Here is an 18,862-nt window from a genome sequence, read left to right on the forward strand (position 1 = left end):
AACATAACAAACAAGTTAATTTGCTATAGCATGACAACACGCAGACAGGATCTAACTTTAATGTGAATTACATGGCTTGCATGGATTTGCTCGGGGCGCGTTTGGTTCCCTCAATCTCCATAAACGAGAGCGGTTAGTAGGGGTTCCAGCTTTCACATTATGATTGTATTAAAACAAATATGTTTTTAGGTTGATTGTACCTCCGTATGTCGTTATAAATGACATCAGGGTACTCATTTCTCCCATTACTTTCATAAAGTGTTGGTAACACTTGAAGGTTAATCTATTCTCTATTCGAGATAGGTTATAAACTAGGGCGAATATACTTTACATTTGACAAGGGAACAATAGAGTCTTGGTAGAAGACTGCTTTCATAACAGTAGAGTCTTGGTAGAAGACTGCTTTCATAACATTAGAGTCTTGGTAGAAGACTGCTTCCAAAACAGTAGGGTCTTGGTAGAAGACTGCTTTCAAAACAATCTTGGTAGAAGGCTACTTTAAAAAGTTAGGACCATGATGCTAAACTTATGATTCCGTAATGTATACACTATAGGATACATATATGCTAAGTAGATTCCGACAACTAATAGGATGTGTGCTCTTCGCTGTACGTCTTGTTCCTGTTGGATGTGGGTTTACACCGAGGTCACCCAATCTATTATCTACCCGAATCTTTATATATTTATGCTTAGTATACACTAAGTCATCATAAGGGTACCAAGTATGGATCAGGTCATAGGACACAGAGTCAATGCATAGATTTTCTAGTACAAAACTTTCGTTTCAAAGTTAGTACTTTTGATATGCAAAACTAGCGATTTCCCAGTTAAGGGCTTAATCCATTTTATTAAGCTAGTACAGTTTTAAAGACTTTAAGTGAGTTAAATCTATAACACCTTAGTTTATACACCATGTTTATATATAAAACTAGTATCCAACAGCTAGTAGGATGTGTGCTCTTCGTTGTACGTCTTGTTCCCGTTGGATGTGGGCTTACACCGAGGTCACCCAATCTACTATCTACCCGATATCAAATTATATATAGCAGTATAAACAAAACTATTATAAAAGTAATCACCATAGTCAAGTTGTACGATAATGTCAGACTTACGTGGAAATAAAGACATTAGACTTGATCATAAAGGCGTTACAGAAAAAACCCAACAGTGCAACTTTTAACAGAGTTACAGTACTATAGATTTACTACAAAACTTTTGCTGCGAACTAGGTATACTACAAAAGACAAGTATACGCAGCACGAGGTTCCCTTAACTAACGGGATCTCGCAAAAGATAAGACTCAAGTTGCACTAGTTTAAAACAGTTTGTAAGTTTGTTACAACGATCGCCTTGGATACTTTAACGAGGGTCCGGAGTAGTCTCTCCTGTGGAAGTGATCCTTAGTATCCTCCCGTCTAAGCCGGAGTTCTTTGTTATTGGACAATCCTTTTTGAGGTATCCAATCTCGCCACATTGGTGACATATCTGGCTTGTAATAACATTGGTGGTGGAAGTGATGTGTTGGGTCGGAGTTACGTGGATGCGGGTGCTTTCGTTTTTCTTCCTTTTTGGGCCTTAAATCCAAATTCACAAGGAATAGGGGTAAAGCAAAATTTTCACAGATTCTAAGTCTATGACATCCTAGTTACATATAACTTTGGTGTATCCACTTAGCAACTATCGACTTAGTAATGAAAATCCTTTTTAGTTCTCAAGTAAGTAATTATAGTAACACAAAATACTCCTATAGTATCTTAGACTTAGGTTCTGTTATAATGTTCTCATTGTGGTAGTGTTGGTAAGTTTTTAGACTTGTTGCCACATCACAACCATTCTTGGGTATGTGCTAATCACTCCTCGGACCAGCATAGTTGATCAGGCTATGGCACTCCCAGGACTGACCATACATCCCCGAGCTTACCTGTGATATTCAACAATCGTAATACTTTGTTCTTGTCATTGTGACACGGATTTTAGTATGAATGCAGGCACATATACTTAGTTAAATATTTTATTATTTAAAAGTATAAACTCTTGGTCAGAGTATTTTTAATCCCATTGTATTTATAGTTAGTATATCTTTTATGGGTTGATATACTCGATTCACTAGAAACAATGCTCTGATACCAATCTGTCACACCCCAAAACCGAGAACAGCGGAAACGTTTCAGGGCGGAGGACGTCATGTGAAGTATCAAAACAATGCAAAGTAGTAAACAAGCAACAACATCATCCATTGCATTAATAGTATAATTTGGATTACAAGTGTGTTCTTTCATATCATAAACAACCTAATGAATGTTCAAAATAAAAGACGAGTTTCGACTGCTCCGTCTTCACAAAAACTGGTCGTCGTACCTGTCTATTTGTGACCTGAGAATACAAGTTATTTTGAAAGCGAGTATCAGCCAAAAAGCTAGTGAATTCATAAGTATTTATGTGTCTTTGACTTGTAAAAATTGTAAAGGAAAGACTTATAAATGTTTAAAGAAAAGTTTGTATAAGTATGAAATGTTTGTAAGTAATTGTAAACGTTTGAAAACCCTAGAAAATCCCATATTTCCTACTAGTATAAAAAGTAATCTTCTACCAATACCTAACTGTTTTGAAAGTAGTCTTCTACCAAGACCCAACTGTTTTGAAAGTAGCCTTCTACCAAGACCGGACTGTTTTGAAAGTAGCCTTCTACCAAGACCCGACTGTACGACTATTGTGACATCCCCATTTTCACGGCCAGAAAAGACCGATTTTGTTTATGCTTTATAAAAATCAGAGTACTTCTTTTAATAAAAATGTTGCGGAATTTGTTCCCAGAAAAACATGATAATCGCGTTATCAAAGCATTTCTAAAGAAATATATTTTTATTCACTTTTAAAAACATTTGGGATGTCATCGTCAATATAGAAACATAAGCATAAACAGAACATACATTTATTTACAGTAGTGATCTACATCTCTTTTAAATCTCTCAGTGTAATGTGACTTCATATCGACACCTGTGATACAAATAAACTGAGTGGGTCAGGTTGGGAAACCTGTTGAGTACATAGGGTTTTCAACCCACAATAATATAATTATTATGTTTGAACAATCAAACAATCAACCCAATTACCCATCCCCATTATCTTCTTTATTCTTAAGGATCTACTTTAAGAACCAGTTATTTCTCATTCATCCATTCATAAGGATCATCCTAAGGAAACAACATGAAGTCCATTGTTGCCAATGACACTTTGGTCAAGCACAGCTGCTAATCTTGTCACTTAGGCGCAACTGCCAGAATTAGGACATTTCCTATGAGGCGCTTTTGTCGGTATTGACCTTTTAACGCCACTGTCATGGTCATAAGGCTCCCTATTAGGCGCAGCTGCCGATACTGTCCTTAGAGCGCAGCTGCTAGGACATTTACCGTAGATCTAAAGCATCTACGGGTTGTGGCGCAGCTGCCAGTGCTCATCTATAGGGTACTAGGTCCACTGATGCCAATGTATACCTATAGGGCACTAGGTCCATGCTACTAATGTTCTTCTATTTCAGCTTTTATCCCTCATCATTCATCTACCCATGTTTTACCCAACATATCTAGTAGATATAAAATACTTTATACAGTTTACATCATTTAAAACATGTATAAAAATCTTTCACCAGCATAGACAGCAAGTATTCAGACAATATGCACACATAGCACGTAAATTTATAATAAAATACTTCATATCTATGTGTAAGATGAAAGGGACCATGCACTCACAACACGTAATATATATTAAATACTTCATATCTATGTGTAAGATGAAAGTAACTATGCACTCACTTGAGAAGGTGGTGACTCGGTACTCGGACAACGCTTCGTTTACTTGAAAATAATTTCCTTCAACGAAGCCTAGTATTATTACCACTAGATTTTAGTCTAATATTTACCGTGACTAATTATTAGTCTTATTATTATTATTAATATTATTATTATTATTATTATTATTATTATTATTATTATATAAGCGTTTAAACAATACTTTCCAACCACTATGTACGGACAAGGGCCATACATAAAACACCGGAGGGAAGGACCATTTTGGTGTATAGCACTTCTGAAATCCAACAACCCTATGTGGCCCTTTAAACCAGATTCCCCGTACCGGGAGTAGTTAAAAAGATATTATAACGAGACTTACATAAGTCATAATAATAGCTCAAATATTTATTATATGTTCATCATAACAATACTAATTTTAAATATAAAATATATTAAAATAGGATAAACATAACTTACTTACAAAGGGATTTTAGCTAGGAGTCGGGCTCTGCAGGGGCAGAACTTCGTCGCTGAATCTTTCTAAGAAAGATTCGTGCAGCGCTTCAGCGCTCACCTTACTATACTAAAACTACAGAAAGAGAAGTCGAATCACGAGGGACCGAAATGCTCGAGGGATAAGGAGAGAAAGACTCTTGAATCAAGAGAATGGTGCAAGAAATATGAGAGCCCATGCCTCTTATTTATAGTAATTGAATTTACAAAAACTACCCTCCATAATTACTTAATGACCTTATAGTTATATAAACGACTAAACACTCCTTTATAGTACTATTTTAAATAGATTTAACGATTTTTGTACTAAACTAATATCGAAAATACTCAACCATAGTCTTATAATGACCGCATCGTTGATACCTTTCTAATGATATATAAATTTGTATATATATATATATATATATATATATATATATATATATATATATATATATATATATATATATATGTATACGTATATATGATTTATACTTTATTTTAATACGTAAATATGCTATTATATATTATAACTTGTTCATACAAACTCCGTTTTTGACGTTCTTTATATCCACGCGTAGGCGGGAACGTACCCTACAACTTTTGTTTAGACTCCGTCGGCTAATTTCGAATTTATTTTCAAAGTTATATTTTTAACAGGCCGGGATAGGATTGGTCCGTTAAAATCTCATAACTTCTTCATCCGATGTCCATTTTTGTCTTCTTTTTATCGTTACACTACTAATAACGAGATCTTCGATTCTTGTTTAGGTTGTGTCGGCTACAAATCAATCGATCTAAAATTCGAATTTCGGGCTATACAACGCTAATCCGAAACTTCGAAAAATCATAACTTCTTCATACGAAGTCAGATTTGGGCTTCTTTTTATCGATGTTCTTAGTTTAACATATTCTACGACTTTCGTTTAGAGCGCTAAGGCTAAATCTCGCTCTATCATAAAGTTACTATTTACGCTTCCCGGCGCCGTGCCGGTTCCGACGCGAAACTTCGACGGGTCATAACTTCTTCGTTATAACTCGGATTTCGGCGTTCTTTATATGTACGGAAACCTTGTGTCATATTCTACAACTTGGTTAAGATTATTTATTCTAAATAATCTTTTTGTCGAAAAGTTGTTTTCGACCCTTATTGCCTCTAAATTGACTAGCCCGGATCTGCGGACGTTACAACTATTACTATTATTCTAATCTACCTCATCGATCATGTGAATATGCCACATAGTAAAGGTATTAATAATATCTTGACTGGAGTTTTATATCCTTTTGTAATTGTCGTAACTACTATAGTATTTGTAATAAGTGACTACTTTTGTACTATTTTCCCTTAATTGAGGGTTAAGGCATAATGTGATGGCTAGATCCCATGCTAAACGCTCCCTGTCAAGAGATTATGGGAACCAAACGCGACCCCTGCAATGATTGCAAGCCGCGAACATCCACATTACTATGATCACGTAGACCCAATATAACTCTCACAATGCATTGTGACTCATTGGTATAGTTAGATCCTGAAATTGTTCCATGCTATAGCACCTTGTTATATCTGTTCTGTTATCGTGTATTGTAATCATATTTATGTATGCGTATCTATGTAAACGTATTCATGTCAGCGTATCTATGTAAGCGTATCAATATAAACATATTCATGTAACATGTAATGTACTATTATAGACTCATGAATGAACTGACTCTTGTACGATTCCTTATACTTGGAATGGTAAGTAGTATCTCCTAACTATACCTATAATAGTTACTTATAATGTATGTGTATAATCGATAGTATGCCTTTGCTACCCAAAGGTACTGAACTGACTGAGGTAACTTTTATGTCTATATATGTATACGTGATATATAACTAATATTTAGACGACATTCGGACGACTAACCGATACCTTAAAGCCACATCTAAATGAGGAAAAGGAAATAAAGTGAACTAGCCTTCCTAAGTCCTTTAAACATTACTTATATCACTATACATATATGGGCATGCATTTTATAATATAAAAGCATAAAAATAAGTTTTTTAAAACCTTTGAAAAGTTTAATACTAACAAACAATGACTTGATGTCAGTTTATAAAACGATTTGAAAGTATTTTGTTTGATAAGACAATTTAAGTATAAGGAAGACCTTTGTTTGAAACTTAGTTGTAAAAGACTTTAAAAGGAAACATACAGTATGTAAGACAGTTTAATAAAGTGTTTTAAACATATAAAAACGTTTAAGAAACTCATTTGAAGAAATCTATCTGGTAAAATAGCTAACGTATAGTAAATCCATATGCATGCTAGTTATTAATCACATTTGATCGATATAATAACTAAACATGATTCAACTTGTATTCCCACCACACCATAAAGCATTTATAAACATTTACAAAACATTTAAAAGGTTAATTAAGGGGTATGAACTCACCTGTAGTGAGTGGTTTGGATGAGCGGACTGAATAGGATGCTAAGTGTCAAGTGAAGACTTAAGCACACACAAGGATCCTAATTAACATATAATAACACATATATGTATTCAATTAGTCATTAAACAACTAATTAACCAAGGTAATACATCCTATGGTATGTTAAACACTCCATTTAAGTGCTATAAGTCCTAAGGATTGCATCTAAGATTTGTAGGACTTGGCTATTAAGTTTAGGGTTGAAGAGGACCCTATATGGGAGTTTACGGTTTTGTGACCATAACTCATTGAGTTTACGGCCATAAACTCATGCTCCTTTGACCCCTTTTTGATTTGAAGCCTCATAAGTCTTTAGAAGTATTTCTACTTGTAGTATAAGCCTATGGAAGGTATTAGGGCACCATTTCACTCCTAAATGCAGTTTACGGTCCTTAGACCAATTTCATTTGGGTTTATGACAGTAAACCCATATGGTTTATGGTCTTTTGATTTTTTCAAGCTCTTGACTCATCAAGGAAGGGATCTAAGCAAGTTTCCAAGGCTTAGGAGGGACTAGAGCACACTTTGGCACCCTTTTAGGGTTTACGGTCCAAGAACATCTTGGACCGTAAACACCTTTGATCTAGTGTTTCATTGGTGTCTTCTTGATGATTAGAAGTGTAACAAGTCTTATAACAAGCCTGGGTGAGATTACTTACTATGTACAAGCTTGAAGATGTGCTTAAAGTCCAAGAATACTAGTGTGGGTTCTTGGTGTTCTTGGTGAAACATGAAGATCTACACATTTGGAATGATTTCTTGGATGAAATCATGTAAGATCACTAGATTAAGATAGATATCAACTAAAATAGGAAGAAAACACTTACTTTCTTGAAGATTTTATGAAGAACTTTGTATGATACTTGAGAGAGAATAGGTTCTAGACTTGGAAGTGTGAAAAAAGCTAAAAATAACTAAGTGTCACTTATATAGTCATTAGGGTTTACGGCCCTAATACCATTTGGGCCGTAAACTCCAAACTCTTGGAGTTTTTGGAACTTTATTGACGCACAATAAACCCTAGGGCATCCTCTCTCTTGATTTTTCTCAAAGTGCTAATCCTAAAATACTCAAACTTATTCCAAAAAGCTTGAAAATTAGCAGAAACTATTCTAACTTCTATTGAAGTGAAGGGTTGTGTCACAATTAGGAATTTTTGTGCCTTGTAACCAACACTTAAACCAATTTATGAATCAAAAGCACAAGAGCATGTATGATGCATACTCTATGTCAGCAAAATTTCAATCAAACACCCCATGCAAGCAATTCAATTAGTCATTAAGCAATTGGAAACCCTAGAAGTTCTTGTTTAAGTCCATTTTGTACTAGGACTTCCTTCTTGGGCCCAATGGACCAATAAGCTTCCAATTTGGCTATCTTGGGCTTAGAACTCTTAAATGGGCTCTAATTGGACCCACTTCCATTTAATTCAATATTTTGGCCCATATTGGGCCTAGAATGAGATAGATTAATTATATGAACCATTTTGGACCATAGTTAACCTAATCTAACCTAACGGGTCATAAAAATCATATTTATATTTTTTTGAGGGCCAAAAATCATCCAACCTAGCTATAACATGGGCTTAAGGGAAAAAAGCCCAAAAACCTCCTCTCACCCTCCCCATTCTCGGCCCAAGCCCAAAAGAAGAGGAGAGTTGACTTTGTGAGTGACACCTCACAATTGTTCAAGGGACATCCATGTATGAAGACCCAAACATCTATGCACTCACATACTTCCAAGTTTAGCTACTCTTTTTCTCCCTCTCTCCCTCTTACTCTCAGCTGAGTTCAAGTACACACACACACACACACATTTCACTCACTTTTCTCTCAAGGAAACACTCTCATAACTCATCCATATTTCGAGATCTAAGAAGGAATCAAGGGGATTTATACACAAAAATCATCATCTAAGGTAAGAAATCTCTTAGATCCTTAAGCTAGATACTTCATTTCATCCAAAAATCACCTCTTAATTCATTCAAACTCATGATCTAGCACCTAAGAAGCATTCAAGTTTGAAATCTTCCAAGGAAGGTTGCTAAGGCCGAAATTCTTCTCATTTTCTTCCAAAAACCGAAACCACACCCAAAGGTGAACTTCATACCCCCTCTTTTTCGGTTTTTATAAGTTTTGTGGGGGAGAATACAAGAAAATGTGTAGATCTATGAGTATATGTATGCTTTGTGTGATTTTTTATGCTTATATGTATGATCACATGTGATTGTGATGTTTATACTAGCCAAAAAGAACTTAAAAACCGAGATCTACAATATGAAGTATGAAATAAGTATAACTTATATCATTTCACACTAATCAAGTCTAGAAAAATAACCAAGTTGGTTAATATGAATATTTTTGGACTTAAAACCCATTTTTGGGCTCAAAATGCTAAAAATACAAAACTAAGGGGGCCAAAACGACAAAATATAGATTCTGAAGGTTGAGATGAGTCTAAATAGTTTGTAATATGTATTTTCTGAATATCAACACTTTTGAAGGGTTAAAAATGTGATTTTTAAACATAATGGGCCAAAATGGGCTTTTCGGCCCAACAAAGCCCCAAATTGCGAGATTTTTGAATTATAGGGGTTGAAACTGCACATTTCTATAAAACAAGGGATTATTAGTGTACCAAATATATTTCAAGGGTCAAAAATGCTTTTCAAATTAAAAAGGGACCAACGATGCAAATATTTTCCATCTTGAGCCAAAATTGTAAAAGTTGTAAAAATGGAGGTTTCAACCGAGAAAATTTCATTTTTAAAGGACTTAAGCTGTTTATCAAGTAAATTTGTGCTAAAAATGTCTTTCCAATAAGTTTTGATACTTCAGTGTCAAGAAAGATAGTTTAAGGACTAAAATGGAAATTCTTTTATACACAAAGGGTTAAAAGTGTAAATTTTATCCAAGAAAGGGCTTAAAAAGATAAACTCTAATTCTTAATACAACAAATCCCTTAAGATAAAAATACGAGTACTATGTCTACCGGCGAAACGTAATAATAAATACACCTTCAACACAAAAATCGTTACCAAACGAATTGATTCGGTCTCAAATCAGTAACGAATCAAAAATCAATAAACAATGGTACTTCAATACACATGCAGAAATTTACGAGAAGTCAATACACCATCTTTGGGCTCAAAAGTTTCAAATCATGCTTGTTGGGCCTAGCTAGCCCAATGACATGATCTTTAGGCTCGAAGGGAACGCGCTTACATGTTGTTGGGCCTTATATGACCTAATTCCGTGTAAAAGGACTTTCAATAGCTTTATTGTGCTGTTGGGCCCCAAGGGTCCTTTGGTACTGCTAGCAAATTCGAGAAGTCAAATGCGAGTCGGGCCAAGTGCCTTTCGCATTCACGATAGCCTTGAACGACTTATGGAAATAACGGGGGCTTCACACCCTCTTTTCTCCTTGGTTGTGGGGCTATGAGAAGTCAGGGTGGTTGGATTAAGTGAGTAGTACGGACGACACCTAAGGGATCGTTTGTATAGTTGTAAACTAGTCATTTTCATTAATGCGTGATTATAACGACACACAACCCATAATTAATCCAATGTCACCTGGAATTATAGAAAACAACTTCGTATCGAAATAATACTAACTAAGCCACGTAATTTGATGTATTGGGAAAACATCGGGTTTTCCCTGGGAAATTCAACACTCTTAATTATGTGATATATATACAAAGTCTAACAATTATTCACGTTTATAATAATCAACAAGCATACTTACGGATCTTCACACTTTTTCTCATATACAATACTTTTTTTTAGAAAATATCGGATTTTCTATGGTTTTCAAAATTATACAAATCATTTCTTTTCAAACCTTACTTATGAACTCACCAACATTTCATATGTTGACGTTTTCCCAAAATACTTGTATTCTCAGGTAACAGGTAAATCGAAGAAAAATGTATCCAGTGATGTCATGATGTTTGTTTAATTAATATCGAATGGCTTATGTTTTGGAAATGTAATGTTTTGAAACAATGTACTGAATGTAAACAATACCGGTTGTAATATTTCAATGCATGGTGATGAATGATGTTATGATTCATGTATATTCATTGTGATGGTATTCAATTGAGTCACAATAGCCCTCGGACGTTTCCGCCGACTGGTTCGGGGGTGTGACAGGTTGTACAGAATATAAATTTTGGGTTGTCACAGTCTAGTATCATGTCTTTATGTGAGACATCATGAATCGTTTCCCATATGCTTCAGATATAGGATTGATTGCATGTGCTATAATATTTATCCTTTCTAAAATTTTCCAAATGCCTGCGGCATGAAGAACAGAAAAGGTCTAGAATTGGATATGAATAAAATGGTTAAGCAATTGTCGAGGACAAACTAAGGTTTACCAAAGATTGGTTGCTCAAGGACAGGTGGAAGTATAGTGTTAATTGTTGGAAGGACCATATTGACATATTCTAAAAAAAAGCAATTCTTGTTCAGAAGTGATAGTCAAAAGGGGAACATGGAAATGATCCCATAGGCAGAAGTTGTTCAATAAATTTGTGTAAGATTAGGAAACGTAATGCAAGAAGGATGTTTCCAATGAGTTGATCTCCTTTGGAATGCTTTGTAATGTTTGTTGTCAAGTCTTTGTAACTTTCTGCATAATCATTACAAGAGGATCAATGCATATAAGTTTAGAATCTAACAGATTTCAGTAAATGGCATGAATTTGGAATTCTTGTATTTGCAGTAAGGAATTGGGAGTGTGAAATGAGAATCATTGGAATTATGTTCAGTTGATCTTCTTTCCTATTTCACAATCGAGATGCAGTTGAGTGATATTAATATAAAGTCTTTTCGCAATAAAAAAAAAACATTTCACTATTTCAAAAGCTTAAGATTGTCTCGTTGCAAATGGATTGACTCGTCCCTAGACCTAATTAACTCTTTCTCCTTCTGCTCAATCCACATCCTCCTCTCCTCAATCTTCGACGATATCCTGTTAGTTTGATCAGTCAGGTTAGAGTTTGTGACACGTGTTTGGGTAAGACTACTACTTATACTAGAAAATTTGGATTTTAAGCTATTGAGTTCCTTTTCATAGTTAGTAATAGGTATTTTCAGAGAAGCAAGAATATTTTGTACCTTCTTGATCAAATCATGACATTCGTTGATCTGTGCACTAATAGGTTTCACAGCGAAACACCTATCCTCTAGCTCGTTTTCATCTTCCAGTCCACCATCTGTTGTGTACCCTCGCATCTGTGATACACCTTCTGTAACCATCAAACATCTTCCCACATCATATTCTTCTTTCACCAGCATAGCCTTGCCATGAGTCGGCTTTCTCACTTCTTTGTCCTCTGAATCCGTGGACCACACTTCCACTCCACCAAACTCATCATTGTCACCTAATATCCTGTACAATCAAATCATTCATGGTGTTATTGTTAGCTACTGATTTTATTTTCTTGATCTCATCCAATCGTCTCAGGAGGTTCGCTTCCTCATCATCCTCATCAACCTTTTCTGCCTTTTTCTTCAGCATGCAGTGTTTGGCAAAGTGATTCATGCCTCCATAATAATGGCAATCAAAGCCTGAGTCACCACTAATCTTCGCCTCCTTCTTGGATTCTTCTGACTTTGAACCCATCTTCGGTTCCTCCTTCACCTTTTCAGAATTATAACTTCCCTGCCAATTTCGGTTCTTGTTGGCTGGGAACTTTCTTTTGATAAACTTTCTTGGATTAGAAACCATCAGGGCATACTCTTCACTAGTTAGATCATAATCAACAAGATCCAATTCTTCTTCTTCTTCAACTGCACTTTTTCCTTTTGAAATAAGAGCTAATGACCCCAAACTAGAAACCACATTCGTTTCCTTTGACACCGCACTTTCATGGGACTTCAGAATTCCCACCAGTTTCGCCATAGAATATGATTTAAACTGTTCATGTGCCTTCACTGTGGACACAACTACCATCCATTCGGGTCTAAAACCGTTCATGAAAGTAACCTTCTGTTCAATGAAGTTCCTTTCGATCCCTTTCTTTATCATCTTACTGAGAAGATGACTAAACCGATCAAAGGCCTGAATGAGTTTCTCTTTGGGCTTCTGTTTGAAATCGCCAAATTCAGAAAGCAGCAAGGTTTGAATCGAATGTTCCAGATCTTCATCAGTCGAATATAATTCTTTCAACCTATCCTATATCTCTTTTGCTGTAGCACATGAAGTCACCAATCGAAACGTATCCAATTGTAAAGCAAAACTAATCATTCTTAAGGCTTTGATGTTGCACTGAAACTTCTCCTTCTCGTCTTGAGGAATGTCTTTTACATCATTCACGAGTTAATTCTACTCCTTTTGAGTTTTGACAATCTTTGAAGTGCTTGAGTGAGCAAACGGACCAACTGTGATTGCTTCCCAGATCAAGTACTCGTTATCCTCTGAGCCGATCACATAATCTTCGAAGTGGTGCATCCAAACCTCATAATCCTCAGTGTATAAGATTGGAATCCTTGTCGTTGATCCAATACTATTGGAGATGTTGATTGGATTGGTTTATGAATCATCCAAAGACATTGTGATGATGTTTGATCGATAACCTGTTTAAGATCAGACTTGTAATTTATCGTTAGAGTAAGAACGATAATTAATGAGAAACACCAATTTGGAATGATGGCTCAATTAATATCAATCAATGCAGAAAAAAACCCTAATAACTTCTTCAACATAAAAGATGTGTATGAATTACATAGCCTCCCGCTCTGATACCAATTGATGAGAATTAATCTCTAGATCGTTTAGATCTTTCACAGGTATATTGATAAAGAACAAACAATTCAAACACAATACGATTAAGAACACAGTATGGAATAAATATGAAGCTTATGATTCAAATATAGTCACGCCTCAACAGAGCTCGATAAAGAACTTCCACTATAGAGGCGAGCTAGTGTTTACAATACTTTTATAGGAAAGATAATAAAAGCGTTACTTACTAAGGATGCATGCATGCACCTTAAATACTAAAACCCTAGAATAAAAACCATCACGGTTGGACAAGCCCAAACCGGATACAAAAATTGGGCTAAGAACCAAGCCCATGACGCAACACTCTAAGCCCAACAGATCTTTCTAATCCATTTCAAAAGATAATTTTCATAAAATTCATGTTTTGTATTAGTTTAACGGTTAGGCTAATTACATGAAAGTTGGTTGATTTGAATTATCTTATGCATATTAGTTTAATCAAGATCATAGTTTTCTTGACATGTTTGTTAGTTGAATTGATGATCTTAATGTGTTTTTAATGGATTCCTTAACTTGTCCTCCAGTTATGGAAAACCAAAAGTTTTGTGTGAAGTTTTCATTAAAAACCATAGGTTACACATTGGAAGAGTTCTTTTGTCATAAATTGTTTTATGAACTCCATAACTTGAGAGTGTCTTCATTAAAAAAAATTTAAGTCCTTCATTGAACCCTTAGAATTTTAAAGTTTAAAATTCAACCCTTATACTATTATAATATTAATGGTTAATATGTATGTATATATATATATATATATATATATATATATATATATATATATATATATGTATGTATGTATGTATGTATGTATGTATGTATGTATGTATGTATAAGAACAAATTCGTCTTACCGTTAGTAGGCCACATTCACGAAGCCGGTCTATAAGGGGGGGGGGGGTATAAGATTACTTCCTATAAAATAGCAGTTTAATGGGTGTCCACTCTCACCCACCGCTTACTTGACTGGTGGAGGGTCGTTAGCCGAACGGGTAGGACAATGATTTTAATTCTCATTAAAATTATAATGATTATTATAAAGTAACTAAATGTTTTATAAATTCTCAATCTTAGTTACTTTAGGAAAATGTGAATTTGGTGCTAACCCATGAAATTTACACTTTGTACCTTGCCAAGTCGTTAGTGGAGTGTGTGTGATTAACCGGCACACTAACATGGACTAGTGAGAGTGGCGAAGGGTAACTTAATGTTTATCGTAGATTGGTGGAGTGCGTGTGGTTAACCGGCACATCGATTAGGTGATAAAATTAAGGGTCCCAAGTTAATTTGCATGGTTATTCACACCTTGTTTTGGGATCCTTGGCATCCTAGTCACAAAACATGAAGGGCACAATCGAGATTTAAACATGCCATTGAAAAGTTCAATAAATCTCATTTCATTTTTCATGGTGGAAATTGGTGAATCATCATTCACCTACCTTCAAATATTTTATAGCTTGGATTACGACATCCCTCTTCCAAGTTATAAAATATTGTGTTGGGTCCTAGCCTTAATATTTCATATTGGGTGTTATATTAAGGACCTAAATCAACTAGCTTGAATATCTCCCATTGTAGATGTCTAGTTGAGACAACTATGATCTTCTTAAATCTCTTAGAACAAGCTTTCTCCATCTCCTCCAATTATTCTACCTAACCCACAAGTTCTAGAATAGTTCAAGGTCACTCAAGCGCTATTGGCAAGTAAAGTCTATGAATGCTCACGTCTTGAAGATGAATTCACTTATTGACAAGCCGGGAGAGTTGGGTGTCAAGGTCTTGAGGAAGTTGGTTGTTGACTGGGTTCTTCAGTCACTTTCTAAGTCACATAGTGAGTTCCTTTAGAGCTACTATGTGACGGACCATGACATGACCCTTAATGATCTTACCTATTTGCTTGATGCTGTTGAATCAACAATGATTTGGAGCATCGGTAAAGCATATTCGATTGGAAGATTGACTTCCGAAACTTCCATGGACATTGACAATGGTAACATTGGAAATCCAAAAAAGCTTTCTCTTCCCAATGGAAAGGGATCGGCCATAGTCAGCTTGGTTGACCAAATGGTAAAGAGAAAGGCGAAGTCTGAGATAGTCTCGTGTACCATTCCCAAAGAGTCCATATGTTTCTGTTGCTAAAGGAAAGGGCATTGGTTGTGAAGCTGCTTTGTTTACCTGAAAGATCATAAGGTTGGTAAAGTCAAAAAGGTTTGACTCTACATCAGGTAAAGTCCGCTATCTAACTATATTAAGTTACTATTATGAGATTCTTATAACATGATGTAACTAAGACACATGTTGATGTTTTAAGAATCAAAGAAAAGAGGAAGCTTAAAGGAAGAATATGTTGATTCTGGTCGCGAAGATGGATTTCGATTGTATGGTTTCGTGATCAGAATTTTGAGTTATTGATTAAGTGTTGTGATCCATTGCTTAGGAATAAATAACAACATGTTTTTCATATGCATTTGCATTGTAAATATAAGTTTTTCCGCAAGTTTTAAAATAAAAGTACAAAGTATTAATTTTATTTATTTTAAATATCCTTATGATGGCACTTGTGAAAAAAATTTGTTGTTTAAATGATTCCATTGATTGCAATATTGGAAAAATGTATTTGATTCTTTTGTTTATGGTAGTGTCATAATTTACCAAAGAAGGAAAGATTCTCATCACCCAAGTTTCAGTTGGATAGAAACTTGGAATCATGCAACTTGTAATGTATGATGAATGAGAATTTTCATCATTGGAAAATTAAGACTAATTCCTTGAGCACATGTATATGTGAGTCAAGTGAAGGATTAGGGGATCGGGAACACTTGAGTGTGCTCTGGTCAGGTCCACCACAGAGAACGATAAGACTATTCGTCATGATTTACTAAAGTTTAGTAAATATGGTTATGCTTACAAGTTTAAGTGTAATTCTGAAACATTGGAAAAGTTTCAATGTAAGGCAGAACGGATTAGAAGAATCAAATTAGGCAGAAAGATAAAAGTTTCTCCAATCTGAAAACATGGTATCTTGTTTTATGGTTATCTTAGTGATTATGAAATCATATCACAATTGATTCTCTAAGGACATCTTAGTGCATTTGTTTGACTAAGAAGAGGAATCGTGAATTATTGAAATGGTTAAATCAAAAGATGAATCATACTTCGTTCCAAAATTGAGTCGTAGAGTAATACTCCAAGGTTGTAATTTGAGTGACAAAATCTTAAGAAAGGTTTAAAACACTTGTCAAATGTAGAATGAGATGGTTCTTATTATTGTACATTTGAAATTGGTAAGTTGTGATGACTTGGATAAGACAAAGACCAACTAAGGCCAATTGTGTGAAGTGTTTTTCTTGATAATAATCTGCACTAAATCTTGAATATTTGTTTTGTCAAGGAATGGTTCTTGACAAGAGAATATTATATGCCAATAGGACAGTGGAAGTCTTAAAGGTCGTGAAAGTTTCAAAAACTAATCAAGGGTGAAACATATTGTTTACCACTAGCACACGACTTGAGGCTTATAACCTATCGTGTTGACATATTCTTGTTTCTGTGCTCATTCCAGTTAAAGTTGACTATACATGTGAATTCTGTGACTTCTTAATTGTTTTCATAACAACCCGGAAGCAATGGTAGGCCTTTGTGCTTCCAAGTAGCCAGAAGTTAAGATTGCATAAGTTCAGTCCATATGAGTTTGGATTTCTCACTACCCTTCCGTTTTGGTTATGACAAATTCAAATGGATAGGAACACATACACCATAAAAAAATCTAAGTGTCATAAGGTTTCTCTTCGATTCATGAAAATGATGGTGAGGAAACCCTTTCACTAAGTAGATTTTAGGTAGATAACAACTGTGATATATGCATTCTCAAATTCGTTAGTAGAGTGTGTGTGGTTAACCGACACACTAACATGGACTTTTGAGAAATGGAAAACGTCTAAACAATTAAGACTATGATTACCGCATCCCTTTTCATAGTTCTAAAAAAATTTTAGAAACTCATATGAGTTGTCTAAGGAAAAGTGTATGATTTTTATAAAGTTATTCAAATTATATCAAAGCATCTTGTATCAAAAATCTGAACTTCGGTAAGAAAGTCAATAAAGTGTTGATTTATAGAAGTCCAGCTGATTTCTAGATACATGTCAAAGCTAGTGGAAGCATAAGTGTTATGCAAATAATTATCATGTAAGTGGGAGCATGATTATTATGTTAAGTGTTAATAATAGAAAACAAATAAAGTTTCAAATGGGAAAAGTTTTTTTGCTATAATTAAGGGAGAGGAAATTATACTTCATTTCAAGTCTAAATGCTTAGATTGAGATTTTGATCATCTTTAGTCAAGGATATATATATATATATATATATATATATATATATATATATATATATATATATATATATATATGAATTTTATGTTGGAATGGTTCAACATAAGGAAATTCTATATATATTGCGTTCTCAAAATTCGATTATGATTACGGTATCCCTCTTCATAATCAAATTTTGAAAACATGGAAAATAAAAAATATTGCAGCAAAAGACAGGTCTATGATCACGTCTTTATGTGATACATCATGAATCGTGTCCCATATGCTTCGGAAATAGGATCGATTAAATGTGCTATAATATTTATCCTTTCTAAATTTTCCGAATGCCTATGGCATTAAGAGGGGAAAAGATCAAGAATTGGATATGACTTAAATGATTAATCAATTGTCGAGGACAATCTAAGGTTTTCCAAAGATTGGTTTCACGTGGACAATTGGAAGTGTAGTGTTAAATTTTTGGAAAGGACCATATTGACATATTCTGAAAATAGGAAACTCTTGTTCAGAAGTGATAGTCAAAATGGGAATATGCAAATGTTTACATAGGTGGAATTTATCCATTATATCTGTGGAAGATTAGAAAACTTAATGCAAGAAGGATGTTCAAAGCAATGTACTTTTAATTTGAGACTTTATTTCCATGGAATTGCTCTGCATTGGAATACTCTGTAATGTCTAGTAGCCAATCTTTGTGACTTTGTGCATAGTCACTACAAGAGGATCAATGCATATAAGTTTAGAATCTAACATATTTCGGTAAGTGGCGGGAATTTGGAATTCTTACATTTACAATAAGGATTTGGGATCGTGAAATGAGCATCATTGGAATCATGTTCAATTAGTCTATTTCACACAGTAAGGATCATAGACTAACATAGTGCATACATGGAGCATGGCATGCCTATTGTTTTGATTCAAGTATAAAGTTGATTATTTGAAACATTATACAATGAATAATGAGTAATCAACATGGTGTTTAAATAAAAGGTGTTT

Source organism: Lactuca serriola, chromosome 1 (genome assembly GCF_051521515.1).
Source record: "Lactuca serriola cultivar US96UC23 chromosome 1, Lser_US96UC23_V15, whole genome shotgun sequence".
NCBI lineage: Eukaryota > Viridiplantae > Streptophyta > Magnoliopsida > Asterales > Asteraceae > Lactuca > Lactuca serriola.